The sequence below is a fragment of the Bidens hawaiensis genome, unplaced genomic scaffold (genome assembly GCF_021521415.1).
Source record: "Bidens hawaiensis isolate Kalapana, Puna unplaced genomic scaffold, B.hawaiensis_p1.1 tig00021834_1, whole genome shotgun sequence".
NCBI lineage: Eukaryota > Viridiplantae > Streptophyta > Magnoliopsida > Asterales > Asteraceae > Bidens > Bidens hawaiensis.
Genome location: NW_027493389.1, coordinates 70491 through 79166, shown reverse-complemented (window position 1 = coordinate 79166; position 8676 = coordinate 70491).

Below are 8676 nucleotides of genomic sequence, written 5' to 3'. Positions count from 1 at the left end.
AGATATTCGCCACTGAAGAGCTCCCGTGGCCAAAACCTCCGATAATCCGACATCGTCACGATGCTGATCGGAGCAAATACTGTGACTTTCACAAGACAAAGGGCCACAACACTGAAGAATGCATAGATGTAAAAGACATGGTCGAAGCATTTGTCAGAGATGGGACGCTCGCGCACCTCGTGGCGCAATAAAGGCTGAGCAGGCGGATGCGTGTAGAACCCCAGCTGGGGAAAACGAATAAAAATTCCAGCTTCAACATTGAGACTACATGCTGCGTAAAGAACGAGATCCCGAACCAGGTGCGTATCGGCTCGATGGCGCTCCCATCCCAACATGGAATGGAGCTCATTTACACAGTTTGCATGTAAATCAATTCCAATTTGTAAAGAAAAGGCCAAGAGCCACTTCTAATGGAAATGATTCTCTTTTAAGAACATCGAAGCTGATGATTTTACATTTATACTTTTCTGAACACAAATATGTCGGTTTTCACCGCATAATTACGTGAGGACATTGCATGGGAAGGCGGTCCTACCCGCACGAACCCGAAAAACGTGACAAACCTTCACGCAACCGCGCGTCGAACGGTTAAACTATGCAACACTGGTGACGGCATTCACATTACGTGAAGTCGTTGCGTGGGAAGGCGGTCCTACCCGCACGAACCCAATAACGTGGCAAACCTTCACGCAGGTCAGTTGAAGGAAAAGTTCAATTCTCCCATTAAATGAAAGTGCCGGTCTATCCGCATGAATCATGAAAGGAAACTGAACACTAACCTATCGACAACCGCGCGTCGAATGATCAAAAACAAAATTCTTAAAAGGATAAGGAAAACCTACACGCAGGTCAGATAAGGGTAAAGTTTTACCATCATACTAAGTGCAAGTGACGGTTCTACCCGCACAATCACGAAAGAGGAAGCAAAACTTCACACCTATTATCAACCACGTTCAAAGGTTAACTTATCCTCAAAAGATGAGGAAAACCTACACGCAGGTCAGATAAGGGTAAAGTTTTGTCATCCTACTAAGTGCAAGTGACGGTTCTACCCGCACAATCACGAAAGAGGAAGCAAAACTTCACACCTATTATCAACCACGTTCAAAGGTTAACTTATCCTCAAAAGATGAGGAAAACCTACACGCAGGTCAGATAAGGGTAAAGTTTTGCCATCCTACTAAGTGCAAGTGACGGTTCTACCCGCACAATCACGAAAGAGGAAGCAAAACTTCACACCTATTATCAACCACGTTCAAAGGTTAACTTATCAAAAGATGAGGAAAACCTATACGCAGGTCAGATAAGGGTAAAGTTTTGCCATCCTACTAAGTGCAAGTGACGGTTCTACCCGCACAATCACGAAAGAGGAAGCAAAACTTCACACCTATTATCAACCACGTTCAAAGGTTAACTTATCCTCAAAAGATGAGGAAAACCTACACGCAGGTCAGATAAGGGTAAAGTTTTGCCATCCTACTAAGTGCAAGTGACGGTTCTACCCGCACAATCACGAAAGAGGAAGCAAAACTTCACACCTATTATCAACCACGTTCAAAGGTTAACTTATCCTCAAAAGATGAGGAAAACCTACACGCAGGTCAGATGAAGGTTAAAGTTTTGCCATCCTACTAAGTGCAAGTGACGGTTCTACCCGCACAATCACGAAAGAGGAAGCAAAACTTCACACCTATTATCAACCACGTTCAAAGGTTAACTTATCTTAATGCCTTAAGAAATTTCGAAAAGGAAAACCTACACGCAGGTCAGATAAAGGCTAAAGTTTAGCCATCCTACCAAGTGCAAGTGACGGTTCTACCCGCACAATCACGAAGGAGGAAGCGAAACTTTAACCCATTATCAACCACGTTCAAAGGTTCTTATTCTAAACACTTGGAAAATTGCTAATTTAAACTAAGTATGCAAGTCATAAGTTTATAAAGCAAGGAACCCAAAGAGGGAAATAACAATCTTATACGCAAAAAGATTAATATTTCAAGAATATATTACAAGAATGGCCGGGTAACTACCCGCCTAAAAGAATAAAACTATACAAGTCTATCTTAGCAATGGGAAGGGATCTTCAGGATCAAGCTTCAGGGCCGCTTCCACTTGGACCCGCTCCGTCAGAAGAACGGGGTGGTTCGAGGAACGCTTTGAGGACAGCTAACCCATCATCAGCAGCAGCTACTTCGTCCACCTTCTCCACCACTGGATGCGGGAAGGCGGCGTATTGGTTCAATGCTTGGTCATAAATGGCTTCGGTATCCACATCGAACAAAGGGAAGTTGGAAGGCGGGACGCCTTTCTCAACAAACCCTAGACCAAGCAGGAAGCCGGCCTTTTCCCCATCCTCATGAGAAGCGTTGAGGGCTGCGGTCATAGCATCATCGTAAGAGGTCTCTGAAAAGACCCGACGCACAACCTACAAAGAAAACACAAGTATTAAAACCTTTTCTTACAAAAGAAAAGCGTGAAGATAAAACTAAACATACCTGAGGCAACGCTTCTCGAAGAAGCCATTGGAGGGCAGCTTGAGCTTCTTTATGGGCGCGTTCGGCTTCGCTCTTGTTAAGGTTGGCAAGTAAAACTTCCTTTGCGGCAGCCTCTTCGACGCCCTTAAGCTTCCGCTCGGTGTGGTCAAGCACCCCCCTCTGGTCCAGGATTTCCTGGAGTTTCTTGGCATCTTCCATTGCCAAGGCATCATGAGCGCGTTGGAGAGCCTCTAATTTGGCCTTGAGCTCCTCATTCTCCACACGCAAAGGCTCAGCAACGGCTTCAGCCTTGGCAGCCCTCTCGGTTGCGTTTCGCGCAGTCTCCCTGGCCAGCCGAAGCTGTTCATTCACAGCTTGGGCAGCCTTGGAGCGGGCCTCGAGTCGCGCCTGAACTTCAACCTCGAGGGCCTTGAAGGCCTTCTCCTTGTCGGCGGCAGTTGCCGCCAGCTGTTGGTTCTCCTCCCGAAGAGCACGCGCCTCAGATATGTCCTTGGCGCGAGCTGCTTTCAACTTGTCGTTTTCACGACAAAGCAGCTCGACGCGCGGCTGCATCCGGGCCTGGAGAACCCGAAGCTCATTAGTTAGCCTACCCTCCTGGTAGCTAACCATGGCTTCCCCCAACGCACCCGGAGGAGCAGCGTGGCGAGCCCAGTCCACGCACTCCACATGTGTGCGAAGGGTTGTTCCTCGGCGTATGTTCCATCGCGGAACATACACTTCATTGGAATCCGACACTGCAAAAGAAACAAAGGCAGTAAGGAAAAGATGATAAAAAACAAGAGAAAAGAAAGGAACCCTACGCACCTGTAGGGTCAATGACAGGCCGATAGCCGCCAAACCCATCACCTGAACCTAAAGGAAATCCATCCAACAGGTCAGGCAGACGGGAAGGTGGCAAAGATCGGCGGGAAGCCCTGCGCGTACCTGATGGTCCGGCCATCGGTGCCGGTGGCGCGGGCATGGTGGCAGCCGCCGAGGCCGCCGTTGTGGTCGCCGCCGCGGTCGCCGCCTCGTAGGCAGCAGCAGTAACCGCCGGCTCTGTGAAGGATGCTGTAAAAATCGCACTCACAGCCGGCGGTGACGTCATCTCAGCTGGAACAGTCTGCTCAGAGGGAGCAACTGAACCAGCGGTAGCAGGCGCAGGCACCTGGGTCGACGCCTCAGGTAGGCTGACCAAGCCTACCGTCATTGGCGGAAGGGTACTCCTCTGCGCTTCACCCCGGAATGCGTCAACATCCACGCCTGCACAAAGAAGAAAGTGTTAAGATAAATTTATGAAGTAATAAATCTACAAAGACAAACTATGATTGTACTTACGGGTTTTCTTGACCCTGAACGTACGGACGGGCGGGGAGGAACCCGATGGAGCCGGCCTCTTGGTACCGGTCACCGTCGTCTTCGTTGGTTCTCCAGAGGTAACGATCGTAGCCTCCGGAGCAGTGGTCTTCTCACCACCAGGCTCCCCCGCCACCTCTTCACTATCTGACTCCGAGTCAGATAGAACAACTGGATCAGCTGTGGAGGCCTTCTCCTTCCCCTTCACGCCGGCAGCAGCCTTCTTCTTCCGTACAAGGGGAGGACCATCTGCGGATTCCTCAGAAGAAGATAGGATGTAAGGATTTCCAGCAACGGGTACAGCATTGAGGGGTTCAGGATAGAATATCTCCTTACCTGGCCGTCGGTGGCTCAGGATCTCTTGGCCCGGCGGATAGACCTCCACAAACCTATCCGCCGTTTGCTCCAGGATGGGCAACTCATTGTCGTCCAGAGCACGAGTGCCCACCCGCACGGGACTGTCAGCTTCCCGCGGGAACAGGAGCGACTCCAAATTATTCCCCTCTGAATGAAAAAGAAACAGTTAGAAAATTAACTAATATCAGCAAGAAAGACAAGACATACCATAAGGAATAGAGTTCAAACCGTATTCAAGAAGGATGGGAAACCGGGAAGCATCCTTCCATACCCGGCTCATCCCCAGCAGCACCATCCCGGACTCCGCAAACCGGTAAACCGGAGATTGGACCCGGGATATCTTCGCGAACCATTCCGCCTCCTGGTAGCTGGAAGCGTGAAGGCTCGGAAGCGCTTGACCCTTCTTGAACTTCATAGCAATGGGGATGGCGCGGGCAGAGATGTAGAAGAACTCCCGCTTCCACGATCGGAGACTGCGCTCGGTCACGCAGATCTTCAAACCCTTGATACGGGTTGTCAGGGTGTACCACCCCTGGACGCACCTCCAAGTATAGAAGGTCATCAGGCGGTCCACGTAGGGCTCAATACCCAGAATCCGACACACCCACTCGAAGTGCCGGACCTTGGCAATCGCCATCGGATGCACCTCGGTCAGGTGCACCCCGTGTCTCTCCAGGACACGGTACACAAACTTTGTCAATGGGAACCTAAGGTTCCCATAAACAAAGAATGCAGCATATACCCCGATCTTGCCACTGGGGGCATCGTACACAGTCTGGTGGGATTCAGGAAACTCAGGCTCGAGAGACTCGAGCATGAACTTCCTGACGATGTACTGGTACTGATCGACAGGTAGAGCACACTGGCATTCGCCAGCAGTACTCCTATCGTCGGCTACAGCTTCAGCATCATGAGAAGACATTTTTGCAGAAAGAAGAGTGATTTCGGGAAAATGCTTGCCTGAAAAAGGGGAGTATTTGCCGGAAATCACTAAGAAGAAGAAGAGAGGTGAAAGTGTGGATTACAAAGAGGCCTCTCCCCCTTTATATACTAATCGCAATTAATGCGGTGAATTTAATGCGGAGGAGAGAGAAATCGACGGTGCAATGAAACTATGACACGTGGCAAAAAGCAAGCTGGCAACAACTGTAGAAAGGACGTGTGCCAGTAATTTCGCGGCCACGCGCCCGAAAAATCGAGCCCACGCGCCTGAAAAAGCGACTGGAATGACCATGTTCTGTCACGTCACCATAACTTCCTGCACGTCCTTTCCACAGTCAGAAGAAACCGTCGCACGACGTTTCAGAGGTTTGGACTTATCTTTTCACCAACTCTTCGAATTTCAAAATTCAAAATTCGAAAATATTAAAAAGTAAGCGGGAAAATACCCCTTACCCCTCGGCAAGCAAGTAACCGTAAGACGGATGCGGGTACAGTGTTAAGGCAAAACCCTTCACATACCTAGCACCCGCAGGGAATTGAAGCCAAATAAACCTTGGCAAGCAAGTAACCGTAAGACGGATGCGGGTACAGTGTTAAGGCAAAACCCTTCACATACCTAGCACCCGCAGGGAATTGAAGCCAAATAAACCTTGGCAAACAAGTAACCGTAAGACGGCTGCGGGTACAGTGTTAAGGCAAAACCCTACACATACCTAGCACCCGCAGGGAATTGAAGCCAAGAAAACCTTGGTGAACAAGTAACCGTAAGACGGATGCGGGTACAGTGTTAAGGCAAAACCCTTCACATACCTAGCACCCGCAGGGAATTGAAGCCAAGTACCTCGGCAACCAAGTAACTATAAGACGGGTGCGGGTACAGTGTAAAGGCAAAACCCTTCACATACCTAGCACCCGCAGGGAATTGACGCCAGGAATACCTTGGAAGTAAAGTAACCGTAAGACGAGCGCAGGTACAGTGTTAAGGCAAAACCCTTCACATACCTAGCGCTCCGCTGGGAATTGAAACCAAGAAGGATCTTCTGGGCAATGCTTGCGGAAACGGAAATAACATCCCCGCATAGCGGGAACGTCGAGAACTACGTTGTTTGAAGCTCCAGGATGGAATTGGTGGTCTTAACATAATTGATCACTATGTTCAAAACTACCAAAACCTCATGGAAAATACATACAACTGGGACTCAATGCTCCTGACTTGCGAGGAGGTTACAGACCTACCCGCATCATACCCAAAGACCAAGCAGGAAACTCGGGCATTTCTGCAAGTGACAAGGACTTCCGCGGAAAGAATCCCCATGGAAAACCTTACAAAACCCTTTTCAAAACTCTTTGCTCAAGTCCAAAAGTTCACCTCACTTTATTAAACACTCATGAGAAGAACATTGGACTGGGGGGACTTGAAGAGGTAGGTCCCAGCAGAGCCCAGTTGGACCCGCAAGACACCTTAAACAGGGACGTCTGCGCAGAGACCAACTGGATCCGCAGGACCAACCATGCTCAGAGACGTGACGTCCTTACACGCAGTACGCAAGCTGGTCCCGCAGGAAATGCCTCCCAATGGTGAAGGACTCCGCCTGTCCCCGCAGCCTCGGATACAAGCCATTAGGGAAGGCCACCCGCGCAGCATGGCTACACGCACAAGGCACTTAGCTCTTGATCATTCAGTGTCACCTGAAGGAATGAGCCAAGCCGGGAGCAATCCCGCACAGAGGCGGGAGGGGGAATACTCCCGCCCTAATAAGCCAGTCCGTATACTGAAGGATCTTTTACTGTACCTGACGAGGTATGGGCGAAAGATCTGATCAGAGATACGACAGCTCACTGATACAGTATGGCGAGCAGCATGCTCCTGTACTGTATCACTATTAGCCGCTGCCTACTCACCAACTACTGCCATACCACGTGCGTAGCCGTCAGTTGGTGGAACAGGAATAGTATACAGCAGGCCTGGTCACTATCAGCCGCTACCTACCCACCAACTACCAGCAGGGCACGTGCGTAGGCTACTGTTGGTGGAACAGGAACACTGTTGCAGCCGGCCATACCTCTTTGGAAACCTACCTTCGGCTATAAATACCACAAATGGTATGACCATCTCATCTTACCTTGTATGATCATCTTACTACATTATCATCATATTATACCTGATATCTGCTCTAGCAATCTCTTAATATACTTTTATATTTAAAGAGCAATCTAGTCTGATTCTCACGCCGGAGGGTGGTCACAAGGAGGAACCCCCCCCCTTCTCAGTGACGAGCTCACGGTGTCTGTTTTGCAGGTTATCAGAAGAACCATCTTCCAAGGGTCTAACCCCTCGTGGGAAACAGCTATCCAACCCCCAGGTTACCAGTAATCTGTCCGGGGTCCGGTTAGTGTTTCTTCAATTGTTAAACTCCTTTGGTTCATAAAAATATACTTATCAAAAGAAATTAAATCTCACAAATGAACTCAAATTTCAAGGAACTAAAATTGTCACCAATGATAAATTGTAATGTGTTATGGTTTTTTTTATTTGTCAAAGGTTAGTAAACGAAAATATAAGCAAATGACAAAATTTTCCTACCACATTCCCCACATTGTATTTATTTTAACAAAATTAAGACCAAGTCTTGTGTTTTGAAAAATGTCAAAAGTTGGCCGGAGCAAGTGACATGAAACCCTAAACTATTAACCAATAGCATAAAATTAGGTGAGTGAAAGATACATTACACAAAAAGTCACATTACCATTCAAAAAACATTTAAGTATTAAACAAGTACTAATTATATCCATTATCTTCACCAAACTTCTTCTTAAATTCCATTGGTATCCTGAAGAGAGCACAAAAATGTACACCGGAGTTAAAAGATACCGGCAAAGGCGAGGCTACCGCCGCCTGGCCACGGCCACCAATGAATCAAGATCAAAGCGTGGGAGGTGGTCATGGATAAGGATGCCACGTAGGTTGAAGATTAAGCTGAGGTGGAACCCTAAGAAGCTAGTTGATAGTGTTCATAGTGCTTATGTGAGGATGATGATGAAGTTGGCTAGTTCTTCGGTGGTAAGAGGTGGTGCAATACGCGGATATGGCGCCGGGGCAGAGATATGTCAGTTTGGGATGAGACCCATGAAGGAATATGATGAGAAGATGATAATTCAGATATATAAATCGTTGTCGGTCAGGCCGGGGGCACTCGCAGTCGAGCCAGCTGCCCCCAAAACCTGTTTGAAGTAACTTGGTGATCATACTTATGTAACATTAGTTATATTGTATTAATTGTATTATTAAGGATCTTAAACATGAATAAAACACTAGTTCTTCGTCGGTGGTGCACTCACCCAATTCATGTTTAAGAGAGGTCTCGGGGTTCCATTTGGTTAGCAGAGCATTGACGATTTGAGACGTTGCTATGAGTTTTCCGATAACAGGTTCTCCACGTGTCAATGCAAGCCTTTTGATCATAAAGTAATTTTTTGTTATGTACGGTAAGTAAATAGTTAAGTTTTTTACTATTGCACTTTGGAGAGCATATGCATGATAAGCATT